Source organism: Cherax quadricarinatus, chromosome 9 (genome assembly GCF_038502225.1).
Source record: "Cherax quadricarinatus isolate ZL_2023a chromosome 9, ASM3850222v1, whole genome shotgun sequence".
Lineage (NCBI taxonomy): Eukaryota > Metazoa > Arthropoda > Malacostraca > Decapoda > Parastacidae > Cherax > Cherax quadricarinatus.
In genome coordinates this window covers 30,204,426-30,219,334 of record NC_091300.1, presented here as the reverse complement: position 1 = coordinate 30,219,334, position 14,909 = coordinate 30,204,426, and the positions used below count along the sequence as shown (strand labels likewise).

At 42.7% G+C, this 14,909-nt stretch overlaps 1 protein-coding gene across 2 annotated transcripts in view; it reads left to right on the top strand.

Annotated features, from left to right (window-relative positions):
• Positions 1–14,909, top strand: part of LOC128686085 (perlucin) — a 39,355-nt gene that overhangs the window by 3,207 nt on the left and 21,239 nt on the right. The gene's annotated exons all lie outside the window — the stretch shown is intronic.

Here is a 14,909-nt window from a genome sequence, read left to right as displayed (position 1 = left end):
TGCTTCCTCTCTCACATGCTTCCCTCTCATGTGCTTCTCTTCACATGTGCTTCCTCTCTCACATGTGCTTCCTCTCTCACATGTGCTTCCTCTCTCACATGTGCTTCCTCTCTCACATGTGCTTCCTCTCTCACATGTGCTTCCTCTCTCACATGTGCTTCGTCTCGAACATGTGTTTCCTCTCTCACATGTGCTTCCTCTCTCAAATGTGCTTCCTTTCTCACATGTGCTTCCTCTCTTACATGTTGTGTTTCCACTCTCACATGTGCTTCCTCTCCCACATGTGCTTCCTCTCTCATATGTCCTTCCTCTGTTACATGTTGTGCTTCCTCTCTCACATGTGCTTCCTCTCTTACATGTTGTGCTTCCTATGTTACGTGTTGTGCTTCCTATGTTACATGTTGTGCTTCCTCTCTTACATGTGCTGCTTCCTCTCTTACATGTGCTTCCTCTCTTACATGTTGTGCTTCCTATGTTACATGTTGTGCTTCCTCTCTTACATGTTGTGCTTCCTCTCTTACATGTTGTGCTTCCTCTCTTACATGTTTTGCTTCCTCTCTTACATGTGCTTCCTCTCTTACATATTGTGCTTATTCTCTTACATGTTGTGCTTCCTATGTTTTGCTTCCTCTCTTGCATGTTTTGCTTCCTCTCTTACATGTGCTTCCTATGTTACATGTTGTGCTTCCACTCTTACATGTTGTGCTTCCTCTCTTACATATTGTGCTTCCTCTCTTACATGTTGTGCTTCCTCTCTTACATGTTGTGCTTCCTCTTTCACATGTTGTGCTTCCTCTCTTATATGTTGTGCTTCCCCTCTTACATGTTGTGCTTCCTCTCTTACATGTGCTTCCTCTCTTACATGTTGTGCTTCCTCTCTCACATGTGCTTCCTCTCTTACATGTTGTGCTTCCTCTCTCACATGTGCTTCCTCTCTTACATGTTGTGCTTCCTCTCTCACATGCGCTTCCTCTCTCACATGTGCTTCATCTCTTACACGTTGTGCTTCCTCTCTCACATGTGCTTCCTCTCTTACATGTTGTGCTTCCTCTCTCACATGTGCTTATTCTCTTACGTGTTGTGCTTCCTCTCTTACATGTTGTGCTTCCTCTCTCACATGTTCTTCCTCTCTTACATGTTCTGCTTCCTCTCCCACATGTGCTTCCTCTCTTACATGTTGTGCTTCCTCTCTTAAATGCTGTGCTTCCTCTCTTACTTGTTGTGCTTCCTCTCTTACATGTTGTGCTTCCTCTCTCACATGTGCTTCCTCTCTAACATGTTGTGCTTCCTGTCTAACATGTTGTGCTTCCTATGTTGCATGTTGTGCTACCACTCTTACATGTTGTAGTTCTTTTCTTACATATTGTGGTTCCTCTCTTACATGTTGTGCTTCCTCTCTTACATGTTGTGCTTCCTCTCTTACATGTTGTGGTTCCTCTCTTGCATGTTGTGCTTCCTCTCTTACATGTTGTGCTTCCTCTCTTACATGTTGTGGTTCCTCTCTTACATGTTGTGCTTCCTCTCTTACATGTTGTGCTTCCTCTCTTACATGTTGTGCTTCCTCTCTTACATGTTGTGCTTCCTCTCTTACATGTTGTGCTTCCTCTCTTACATGTTGTGCTTCCTCTCTTACATGTTGTGCTTCCTCTCTTACATGTTGTGCTTCCTCTCTTACATGTTGTGGTTCCTCTCTTGCATGTTGTGCTTCCTCTCTTACATGTTGTGCTTCCTCTCTTACATGTTGTGGTTCCTCTCTTACATGTTGTGCTTCCTCTCTTACATGTTGTGCTTCCTCTCTTACATGTTGTGCTTCCTCTCTTACATGTTGTGGTTCCTCTCTTACATGTTGTGGTTCTTCTCTTACATGATATGGTTCCTCTCTTACATGTTGTGGTTACTCTCTTACATGTTTTGCTTCCTCCCTTACATGTCGTGGTTCCTCTCTTACATGTTGTGGTTCCTCTCTTGCATGTTGTGCTTCCTCTCTTACATGTTGTGCTTATTCTCTCGCATTTTGTGCTTCCTCTCGTACATGTTGTGGTTCCTCTCTTGCATGTTTTGGTTTCTCTCTTGCATGTTGTGCTTCCTCTCTTACATGTTGTGCTTCCTCTCTTACATGCTGTGCTTCCTCTCTTACATGTTGTGCTTCCTCTCTTACATGTTGTGCTTCCTCTCTTACATGTTGTGCTTCCTCTCTTACATGTTGTGCTTCCTCTCTTACATGTTGCGCTTCCTCTCTTACATGTGCTTCCTCTCTTGCATGTTGTGCTTCCTCTCTTACATGTTGTGCTTCCTCTCTTACATGTTGTGCTTCCTCTCTTACATGTTGTGCTTCCTCTCGTGCATGTTGTGCTTCCTCTCTTACATGTTGTGCTTCCTCTCTTACATGTTGTGCTTCCTCACTCACATGTTGTGGTTCCTCTCTTACATGTTGTGCTTCCTCTCTTACATGTTGTGCTTCCTCTCTTGCATGTTGTGCTTCCTCTCTTACATGTTGTGCTTCCTCTCTTACATGTTGTGCTTCCTCTCTCACATGTTGTGCTTCCTCTCTTACATGTTGTGCTTCCTCTCTTACATGTTGTGCTTCCTCTCTTACATGTTGTGCTTCCTCTCTTACATGTTGTGCTTCCTCTCTTACATGTTGTGCTTCCTCTCTTACATGTTGTGCTTCCTCTCTTACATGTTGTGCTTCCTCTCATGTTGTGCTTCCTCTCTTACATGTTGTGCTTCCTCTCTTACTTCCTCTCTTTCATGTTGTGCTTCCTCTCTTACATGTTGTGCTTCCTCTCATGTTGTGCTTCTTACATGTTGTGCTTCCTCTCTTACATGTTGTGCTTCCTCTCTTACATGTTGTGCTTCCTCTCTTCCTTCTCTCTTACATGTTGTGCTTCCTCTCTTACATGTTGTGCTTCCTTTCTTACATCTTGTGCTTCCTCTCTTACATGTTGTGCTTCCTCTCTTACATGTTGTGCTCCCTCTACATGTTTGCTTCCTCTCTTACATGTTGTGTTGTGCTTCCTCTCTTTACTTACATGTTGTGCTTCCTCTCTTACATGTTGTGCTTCCTCTCTTACATGTTGTGCTTCCTCTCTTACATGTTGTGCTTCCTCTCTTACATGTTGTGCTTCCTCTCTTACATGTTGTGCTTCCTCTCTTACATGTTGTGCTTCCTCTCTTACATGTTGTGCTTCCTCTCTTACATGTTGTCCTTCCTCTCTTTATTGTTCTGCTTCCTCTCTTACATGTTGTGCTTCCTCTCTTACATATTGTGCTTCCTCTCTTACATGTTGTGCTTCCTCTCTTACATGTTGTGCTTCCTCTCTTACATGTTGTGCTTCCTCTCTTACATGTTGTGCTTCCTCTCTTGCATGCTGTGCTTCCTCTCTTACATGTTGTGCTTCCTCTCTTACATGTTGTGCTTCCTCTCTTACATGTTGTGCTTCCTCTCTTACATGTTGTGCTTCCTCTCTTACATGTTGTGCTTCCTCTCTTACATGTTGTGCTTCCTCTCTTACATGTTGTGCTTCCTGTCTTACATGTTGTGGTTCCTCTCTTACATGCTGTGCTTCCTCTCTTACATGTTGTGCTTCCTCTCTTACATGTTGTGCTTCCTCTCTTGCATGTTGTGCTTCCTTTCTTACATGTTGTGCTTCCTCTCTTGATTTTTGTGCTTCCTCTCTTACATGTTGTGCTTCCTCTCTTACATGTTGTGCCTCCTCTCGTACATGTTGTGGTTCCTCTCTTACATGTTATGGTTCCTCTCTTACATGTTGTGCTTCCTCTCTTACATGTTGTGCTTCCGCTCTTACATGTTGTGCTTCCTCTCTTACATGTTGTGCTTCCTCTCTTACATGTTGTGGTCCCTCTCTTACATGTTGTGCATCCTCTCTTACATGTTGTACTTCCTCTCTTACATGTTGTGGTCCCTCTCTTACATGTTGTGCTTCCTCTCTTACATGTTGTGCTTCCGCTCTTACATGTTGTGCTTCCTCTCTTACATGTTGTGGTTCCTCCATTACATGTTGTGTTTCCTCTCTTACATGTTGTGCTTCCTCTCTTACATGTTGTGCTTCCTCTCTTACATGTTGTGCTTCCTCTCTTACATGTTGTGCTTCCTCTCTTACATGTTGTGCTTCCTCTCTTACATGTTGTGCTTCCTCTCTTACATGTTGTGCTTCCTCTCTTACATGTGCTTCCTCTTTCCTCTCTTACATGTTGTGGTTCCTCTCTTACCCGTTGTGCTTCCTCTCTTACATGTTGTGCGTCCTCTCTTACATGTTGTGCGTCCTCTCTTACATGTTGTGCTTCCTCTCTTACATGTTGTGCTTCCTCTCTCACATGTTGTGCTTCCTCTCTTACATATATTGCTTCCTGTCTTACATGTTGTGCTTCCTCTCTTACATGTTGTGCTTCCTCTCTTACATGGTGTGCTTCCTCTCTTACATGTTGTGCTTCCTCTTTTACATGTTGTGCTTCCTCTCTTACATGTTGTGCTTCCTCTCTCACACGTTGTGCTTCCTCTCTTACATGTTGTGCTTCCTCTCTTACATGTTGTGCTTCCTCTCTTACATGTTGTGCTTCCTCTCTTACATGTTGTGCTTCCTCTCTTACATGTTGTGCTTCCTCTCTTACATGTTGTGCTTCCTCTCTTACATGTTGTGCTTCCTCTCTTACATGTTGTGCTTCCTCTCTTGCATGTTGTGCTTCCTCTCTTACATGTTGTGCTTCCTCTCTTACATGTTGTGCTTCCTTCCTCTCTTACACATGTTGTACATGTGCTTCCTCTCTTACATGTTGTGCTTCCTCTCTTACATGTTGTGCTTCTTCTCTTAAATGTTGTGCTTCCTCTCTTACATGTTGTGCTTCCTCTCTTACATGTTGTGCTTCCTCTCTTACATGTTGTGCTTCCTCTCTTACATGTTGTCTCTTACATGTTGTGCTTCCTCTCTTACATGCTTCCTCTCTTACATGTTGTGCTTCCTCTCTTACATGTTGTGCTTCCTCTCTTCCTCTCTTACATGTTGTGTGTGCTTCCTCTCTTACTTCCTCTCTTACACATGTTGTGCTTCCTCTCTTACATGTTGTGCTTCCTCTCTTACATGTTGTGCTTCCTCTCTTACATGTTGTGCATCCTCTCTTACATGTTGTGCTTCATCTCTTACATGTTGTGCTTCCTCTCTTACATGTTGTGCTTCCTCTCTTACATGTTGTGCTTCCTGTCTTACCTTCCTCTCTTACATGTTGTGCTTCCTCTCTTACATGTTGTGCTTCCTCTCTTACATGTTTGTCTTACTTCCTCTCTTACATGTGCTTCCTCTCTTACATTTTGTGCTTCCTCTCTTACATGTTGTGCTTCCTCTCTTACATGTTGTGTTTCCTCTCTTACATGCTGTGCTTCCTCTCTTACAAGTTGTGCTTCCTCTCTTACATGTGCTTCCTCTCTTACATGTGCTTCCTCTCTTACATATTGTGCTTCCTCTCTTACATGTTGTGCTTCCTCTCTTACATGTTGTGCTTCCTCTCTTACATTTGCTTCCTCTCTTTCCTGTTGTGCTTCCTCTCTTACATGTTGTGCTTCCTCTCTTACATGTTGTGCTTCCTCTCTTACATGTTGTGCTTCCTCTCTTACATGTTGTGCTTCCTCTCTTACATGTTGTGGTTCCTCTCTTGCATGTTGTGCTTCCTCTCTTACATGTTGTGCTTCATTTCTTACATGTTGTGCTTCGTCTCTTCCTCTCTTACATGTTGTGCTTCCTCTCTAACATGTTGTGCTTCCTCTCTTACATGTTGTGCTTCCTTCTTACATGTTGTGCTTCCTCTCTTACATGTTGTGCTTCCTCTCTCACATGTGCTTCCTCTCTTACATGTTGTGTTTCCTCTCTTACATGTTGTGCTTCCTCTCTCCCATGTTGTGGTTCCACTCTTACATGTTGTGCTTCCTCTCTTACATGTTGTGCTTCCGCTCATGCATGTTGTGCTTCCTCTCTTACATGTTGTGCTTCCTCACTTACATGTTGTGGTTCCTCTCTTACATGTTGTGCTTCCTCTCTTACATGTTGTGCTTCCTCTCTTACATGTTGTGCTTCCTCTCTTACATGTTGTGCTTCCTCTCTTACATGTTGTGCTTCCTCTCTTACATGCTTCCTCTCTTACATGTTGTGCTTCCTCTCTTCCTCTCTTACATGTTGTGCTTCCTCTCTTACATGTTGTGCTTCCTCTCTTACATGTTGTGCTTCCTCTCTTCCATGTTGTGCTTCCTCTCTTACATGTTGTGCTTCCTCTCTTACATGTTGTGCTTCCTCTCTTACATGTTGTGCTTCCTCTCTTACATGTTGTCCTCTCTTCCTCTCTTACATGTTGTGCTTCCTCTCTTAAATGTTGTGCTTCCTCTCTTACATGTTGTGCTTCCTCTCTTACATGTTGTGCTTCCTCTCTTAAATGCTGTGCTTCCTCTCTTACATGTTGTGCTTCCTCTCTCACATGTGCTTCCTCTCTTACATGTTGTGTTTCCTCTCTTACATGTTGTGCTTCCTCTCTCCCATGTTGTGGTTCCACTCTTACATGTTGTGCTTCCTCTCTTACATGTTGTGCTTCCTCTCTTACATTTGCTTCCTCTCTTACATGTTGTGCTTCCTCTCTTACATGTTGTGCTTCTTCTCTTACATGTTGTGCTTCCTCTCTTACATTTTGTGCTTCCTCTCTTACATGCTGTGCTTCCTCTCTTACATGTTGTGTTTCCTCTCTTACATGTGCTTCCTCTCTTACATGTTGTGGTTCCTCTCTTACATGTTGTGCTTCCTCTCTTACATGTTGTGCTTCCTCTCTTACATGTTGTGCTTCCTCTCTTACATGTTGTGCTTCCTCTCTTACATGTTGTGCTTCCTCTCTTACATGTTGTGCTTCCTCTCTTACATGTGCTTCCTGTCTTACATGTTGTACTTCCTCTCTTACATGTTGTACTTCCTCTCTTACATGTTGTGCTTTTTCTCTTACATGTTGTGCTTTCTCTCTTACATGTTGTCCTTCCTCTCTTACATGTTGTCCTTCCTCTCTTACATGTTGTCCTTCCTCTCTTACATGTTGTACTTCCTCTCTTACATGTTGCTTCCTCTCTTACATGTTGTGCTTCCTCTCTTACATGTTGTGCTTCCTCTCTTACATGTTGTGCTTCATCTCTTACATGTTGTGCTTCATCTTTTACATGTTGTGCTTCCTCTCTTACATGTTGTGCTTCCTCTCTTACATGTTGTGCTTCCTCTCTTACATGTTGTGCTTCCTCTCTTACTCTTACTTACATGTTGTGCTCCCTCTCTTACATGTTGTGCTTCCTCTCTTACATGTGCTTCCTCTCTTACATGTTGTGCTTCCTCTCTTACATGTTGTGCTTCCTCTCTTACATGTTGTGCTTCCTCTCTTACATGTTGTACTTCCTCTCTTACATGTTGTACTTCCTCTCTTACATGTTGTGCTTCCTCTCTTACATGTTGTGCTTCCTCTCTTACATGTTGTGCTTCCTCTCTTACATGTTGTGCTTCCTCTCTTACATGTTGTGCTTCCTCTCTTACATGTTGTGCTTCCTCTCTTACATGTTGTGCTTCCTCTCTTACATGTTGTGCTTCCTCTCTTACATATTGTGCTTCCTCTCTTACATGTTGTGCTTCCTCTCTTACATGTGCTTCCTCTCTTACATGTTGTGCTTCCTCTCTTACATGTTGTGCTTCTTCTCTTGCATGTTGTGCTTCCTCTCTTACATTTTGTGCTTCCTCTCTTACATGTTGTGCTTCCTCTCTTACATGTTGTGCTTCCTCTCTTACATGTTGTGCTTCCTCTCTTACATGTTGTGCTTCCTCTCTTACATGTTGTGCTTCCTCTCTTACATGTTGTGCTTCCTCTCTTACATGTTGTGCTTCCTCTCTTACATGTTGTGCTTCCTCTCTTACATGTGCTTCCTCTCTTACATATTGTGCTTCCTCTCTTACATGTTGTGCTTCCTCTCTTACATGTTGTGCTTCCTCTCTTACATGTTGTGCTTCCTCTCTTACATGTTGTGCTTCCTCTCTTACATGCTGTACTTCCTCTCTTACATGTTGTGCTTCCTCTCTTACATGTTGTGCTTCCTCTCTTACATGTTGTGCTTCCTCTCTTACATGCTGTGTTTCCTCTCTTACATGCTGTACTTCCTCTCTTACATGTTGTGCTTCCTCTCTTACATGTTGTGCTTCCTATCTTACATGTTGTCCTTCCTCTCTTACATGTTATGCTTCCTCTCTTACATGTTGTGGTTCCTCTCTTACATGTTGTGCTTCCTCTCTTACATTTTGTGCTTCCTCTCTTACATTTTGTGCTTCCTATCTTGCACGTTGTGGTTCCTCTCTTACATGTTGTGCTTCCTCTCTTACATGTTGTGCTTCCTGTCTTACATGTTGTGTTTCCACTCTTACATGTTGTGCTTCCTCTCTTACATGCTGTACTTCCTCTCTTACAAGTTGTGCTTCCTCTCTTACATGTTGTGGTCCCTCTCTTACATGTTGTGCATCCTCTCTTACATGCTGTACTTCCTCTCTTTCATGTTGTGCTTCCTCTCTTATATGTTGTGCTTCCTGTCTTACATGTTGTCCTTCCTCTCTTACATTTTGTGCTTCCTGTCTTACATGTTGTGCTTCCTCTCTTACATGTTGTGCTTCCTCTCTTACATGTTGTGCTTCCTCTCTTACATGTTGTGCTTCCTCTCTTACATTTTGTGCTTCCTCTCTTACATGTTGTGCTTCCTCTCTTACATGTTGTGCTTCCTCTCTTACATGTTGTGCTTCCTCTCTTACATGTTGTCCTTCCCTTCTTACATATTGTGGTTCCTCTCTTACATGTTGTGCTTCCTCTCTTACATGCTGTGTTTCCTCTCTTACATGCTGTACTTCCTCTCTTACATGTTGTGCTTCCTCTCTTACATGTTGTGCTTCCTGTCTCACATGTTGTCCTTCCTCTCTTACATGTTATGCTTCCTCTCTTACATGTTGTGGTTCCTCTCTTACATGTTGTGCTTCCTCTCTTACATGTTGTGCTTCCTCTCTTACATGTTGTGCTTCCTATCTTACACGTTGTGCTTCCTCTCTTACATGTTGTGCTTCCTCTCTTACATGTTGTGCTTCCTGTCTTACATGTTGTGATTCCACTCTTACATGTTGTGCTTCCTCTCTTACATGTTGTGCTTCCTCTCTTACATGTTGTGCTTCCTGTCTTACATGTTGTGCTTCCTCTCTTACATGTTGTGCTTCCTCTCTTACATGCTGTGCTTCCTCTCTTACACGTTGTGCTTCCTCTCTTACATGTTGTGCTTCCTGTCTTACATGTTGTGGTTCCACTCTTACATGTTGTTCTTCCTCTCTTACATGCTGTACTTCCTCTCTTACATGTTGTGCTTCCCCTGTTACACGTTGTGGTTCCTCTCTTACATGTTGTGCTTCCTCTCTTACATGCTGTACTTCCTCTCTTACATGTTGTGCTTCCTCTCGTACATGTTGTGCTTCCTGTCTTACATGTTGTCCTTCCTCTTTTACATTTTGTGCTTCCTGTCTTACATGTTGTGGTTCCTCTCTTACATGTTGTGCTTCCTCTCTTACATGTTGTGCTTCCTCTCTTACATGCTGTGCTTCCTCTCTTACATGCTGTGCTTCCTCTCTTACATATTGTGCTTCCTCTCTTACATGTTGTGCTTCCTCTCTTACATGTTGTCCTTCCTCTCTTACATGTTGTCCTTCCTCTCTTACATGTTGTCCTTCCTCTCTTACATGTTGTGCTTCCTCTCTTACATGTTGTCCTTCCTCTCTTACATGTTGTGCTTCCTCTCTTACATGTTGTCCTTCCTCTCTTACATGTTGTCCTTCCTCTCTTACATGTTGTGCTTCCTCTCTTACATGTTGTCCTTCCTCTCTTACATGTTGTGCTTTCTCTCTTACATGTTGTGCTTTCTCTCTTACATGTTGTCCTTCCTCTCTTACATGTTGTCCTTCCTCTCTTACATGTTGTACTTCCTCTCTTACATGTTGTGCTTTCTCTCTTACATGTTGTGCTTTCTCTCTTACATGTTGTCCTTCCTCTCTTACATGTTGTGCTTCCTCTCTTACATGTGCTTCCTGTCTTACATGTTGTACTTCCTCTCTTACATGTTGTACTTCCTCTCTTACATGTTGTGCTTTCTCTCTTACATGTTGTGCTTTCTCTCTTACATGTTGTCCTTCCTCTCTTACATGTTGTGCTTCCTCTCTTACATGTTGTGCTTCCTCTCTTACATGTTGTCCTTCCTCTCTTACATGTTGTACTTCCTCTCTTACATGTTGTGCTTTCTCTCTTACATGTTGTGCTTTCTCTCTTACATGTTGTCCTTCTTCTCTTACATGTTGTACTTCCACTCTTACATGTTGTACTTCCTCTCTTACATGTTGTGCTTCCTCTCTTACATGTTATGCTTCCTCTCTTACATGTTGTGCTTCCTCTCTTACATGTACTTCCTCTCTTACATGTTGTGCTTCCTCTCTTACATGTTGTGGTTCATCTCTTACATGTTGTGCTTCCTCTCTTACATGTTGTGCTTCCTCTCTTACATGTTGTGCTTCCTCTCTTACATGTTGTGCTTCCTCTCTTACATGTTGTGCTTCCTCTCTTACATGTTGTGCTTCCTCTCTTACATGTTGTGCGTCCTCTCTTACATGTTGTGCTTCCTCTCTTACATGTTGTGCTTCCTCTCTTACATGTTGTGCTTCCTCTCTTACATGTTGTGCTTCCTCTCTTACATGTGCTTCCTCTTTTACATATTGTGCTTCCTCTCTTACATGTTGTGCTTCCTCTCTTACATGTTGTGCTTCCTCTCTTACATATTGTGCTTCCTCTCTTACATGTGCTTCCTCTCTTACATTCTGTGCTTCCTCTCTTACATATTGTGCTTCCTCTCTTACATGTTGTGGTTCCTCTCTTACATGTTGTGCTTCCTCTCTTACATGTTGTGCTTCCTCTCTTACATGTTGTGCTTCCTCTCTTACATGTTGTGCTTCCTCTCTTACATGTTGTGCTTCCTCTCTTACATGTTGTGCTTCCTCTCTTACATGTTGTGCTTCCTCTCTTACATGTTGTGCTTCCTCTCTTACATGTTGTGCTTCCTCTCTTACATGCTGTACTTCCTCTCTTACATGTTGTGCTTCCTCTCTTACATGTTGTGCTTCCTATCTTACATGTTGTCCTTCCTCTCTTACATGTTATGCTTCCTCTCTTACATGTTGTGCTTCCTCTCTTACATGTGCTTCCTCTCTTACATATTGTGCTTCCTCTCTTACATGTTGTGCTTCCTCTCTTACATGTTGTGCTTCCTCTCTTACATGTTGTGCTTCCTCTCTTACATGTTGTGCTTCCTCTCTTACATGTGCTTCCTCTCTTACATATTGTGCTTCCTCTCTTACATGTTGTGCTTCCTCTCTTACATGTTGTGCTTCCTCTCTTACATGTTGTGCTTCCTCTCTTACATGTTGTGCTTCCTCTCCTACATGCTGTACTTCCTCTCTTACATGTTGTGCTTCCTCTCTTACATGTTGTGCTTCCTCTCTTACATGCTGTGCTTCCTCTCTTACATGTTGTGCTTCCTCTCTTACATGTTGTGCTTCCTCTCTTACATGTTGTGCTTCCTCTCTTACATGTTGTGCTTCCTCTCTTACATGTTGTGCTTCCTCTCTTACATGTTGTGCTTCATCTATTACATGTTGTGCTTCCTCTCTTACATGTTGTGTTTCCTCTCTTACATGTTGTGCTTCCTCTCTCCCATGTTGTGGTTCCACTCTTACATGTTGTGCTTCCTTTCTTACATGTTGTGCTTCCTCTCTTACATTTGCTTCCTCTCTTACATGTGTGCTTCCTCTCTTACATGCTGTACTTCCTCTCTTACATGTTGTGCTTCCTCTCTTACATGTTGTGCTTCCTTCCATGTTGTCCTTCCTCTCTTACATGTTGTGCTTCCTCTCTTACATGTTGCTTCCTCTCTTACATGCTGTACTTCCTCTCTTACATGTTGTGCTTCCTCTCTTACATGTTGTGCTTCCTATCTTACATGTTGTGCTTCCTCTCTTACATGTTGTTCTTCCTCTCTTACATGCTGTACTTCCTCTCTTACATGTTGTGCTTCCTCTCTTACATGTTGTGCTTCCTGTCTTACATGTTGTGGTTCCTCTCTTACATGCTGTACTGCCTCTCTTACATGTTGTGCTTCCTCTCTTACATTTTGTGCTTCCTCTCTTACATTTTGTGCTTCCTCTCTTACATGTTGTGCTTCCTCTCTTACATGTTGTGCTTCCTCTCTTACATGTTGTGCTTCCTCTCTTACATGCTGTGCTTCCTCTCTTACATTTTGTGCTTCCTCTCTTACTGTGCTTCCTCTCTTACATATTGTGCTTCCTCTCTTACATGTTGTGCTTCCTCTCTTACATGTTGTGCTTCCTCTCTTACATGTTGTGCTTCCTCTCTTACATGTTGTGCTTCCTCTCTTACATGTTGTGCTTCCTCTCTTACATGTTGTGCTTCCTCTCTTACATGTTGTGCTTCCTATCTTACATGTTGTGCTTCCTCTCTTACATGTTGTGCTTCCTCTCTTACATGTTGTGCTTCCTCTCTTACATGTTGTGCTTCCTCTCTTACATGTTGTGCTTCCTCTCTTACATGTTGTGGTTCCTCTCTCTCTTACATGCTGTGCTTACTCTCTTACATTTTGTGCTTCCTCTCTTACACGTTGTGGTTCCTCTCTTACATGTTGTACTTCCTCTCTTACATGCTGTGCTTACTCTCTTACATGTTGTACTTCCTCTCTTACATGCTGTGCTTCCTCTCTTACATGTTGTCCTTCCTCTCTTACATGTTGTGCTTCCTCTCTTACATGTTGTACTTCCTCTCTTACCTTCCTCTCTTACATGTTGTGCTTCCTCTCTTACATGTTGTACTTCCTCTCTTACATGTTGTGCTTCCTCTCTTACATGTTGTGCTTCCTCTCTTACATGTTGTCCTTCCTCTCTTACATGTTGTCCTTCCTCTCTTACATGTTGTCCTTCCTCTCTTACATGTTGTGCTTCCTCTCTTACATGTTGTCCTTCCTCTCTTACATGTTGTGCTTCCTCTCTTACATGTTGTCCTTCCTCTCTTACATGTTGTCCTTCCTCTCTTACATGTTGTGCTTCCTCTCTTACATGTTGTGCTTCCTCTCTTACATGTTGTGCTTTCTCTCTTACATGTTGTGCTTTCTCTCTTACATGTTGTCCTTCCTCTCTTACATGTTGTCCTTCCTCTCTTACATGTTGTACTTCCTCTCTTACATGTTGTCCTCTCTTACATGTTATGCTTCCTCTCTTGCATGTTGTGCTTCCTCTCTTACATGTTGTCTTTCCTCTCTTACATGTTGTGCTTCCTCTCTTACATGTTGTGCTTCCTGTCTTACATGTTGTACTTCCTCTCTTACATGTTGTGCTTTCTGTCTTGCATGTTGTGCTTTCTCTCTTACATGTTGTCCTTCCTCTCTTACATGTTGTGCTTCCTCTCTTACATGTTGTGCTTCCTTCTTACCTCTCTTACATGTTGTGCTTTCTTTCTTACATGTTGTGCTTCCTCTCTTACATGTTGTGCTTCCTCTCTTACATGTTGTGCTTCCTTTCTTACATGTTGTGCTTCCTCTCTTACATGTTGTGCTTCCTCTCTTACATGTTGTGCTTCCTCTCTTACATGTTGTGCTTCCTCTCTTACATGTTGTGCTTCCTCTCTTACATGTTGTGCTTCCTCTCTTACATGTTGTGCTTCCTCTCTTACATGTTGTGCTTCCTCTCTTACATGTTGTGCTTCCTCTCTTACATGTTGTGCTTCCTCTCTTACATGTTGTGCTTCCTCTCTTACATGTTGTGCTTCCTGTCTTACATGTTGTACTTCCTCTCTTACATGTTGTGCTTCCTCTCTTACATGTTGTGCTTCCTCTCTTACATGTTGTGCTTCCTCTCTTACATGTTGTGCTTCCTTTCTTACATGTTGTGCTTCCTCTCTTCCTCTCTTACATGTTGTGTGCTTCCTCTCTTACATGTTGTGCTTCCTCTCTTACATGTTGTGCTTCCTCTCTTACATGTTGTGCTTCCTCTCTTACATGTTGTGCTTCCTCTCTTACATGTTGTGCTTCCTCTCTTACATGTTGTGCTTCCTCTCTTACATGTTGTGCTTCCTCTCTTACATGTTGTGCTTCCTCTCTTACATGTTGTGCTTCCTCTCTTACATGTTGTGCTTCCTCTCTTACATGTTGTGCTTCCTCTCTTACATGTTGTGCTTCCTCTCTTACATGTTGTGCTTCCTCTCTTACATGTTGTGCTTCCTCTCTTACATGTTGTGCTTCCTCTCTTACATGTTGTGCTTCCTCTCTTACATGTTGTGCTTCCTCTCTTACATGTTGTGCTTCCTCTCTTACATGTTGTACTTCCTCTCTTACATGTTGTGCTTCCTCTCTTACATGTTGTGCTTCCTCTCTTACATGTTGTGCTTCCTCTCTTACATGTTGTACTTCCTCTCTTACATGTTGTGCTTCCTCTCTTACATGTTGTGCTTCCTCTCTTACATGTTGTGCTTCCTTTCTTACATGTTGTTGTGCTTCCTCTCTTCCTCTCTTACATGTTGTGCTTCCTCTCTTACATGTTGTGCTTCCTCTCTTACATGTTGTGCTTCCTCTCTTACATGTTGTGCTTCCTCTCTTACATGTTGTGCTTCCTCTCTTACATGTTGTGCTTCCTCTCTTACATGTTGTGCTTCCTCTCTTACATGTTGTGCTTCCTCTCTTACATGTTGTGGTTCCTCTCTTACATGTTGTGCTTCCTCTCTTACATGTTGTGCTTCCTCTCTTACATGTTGTGCTT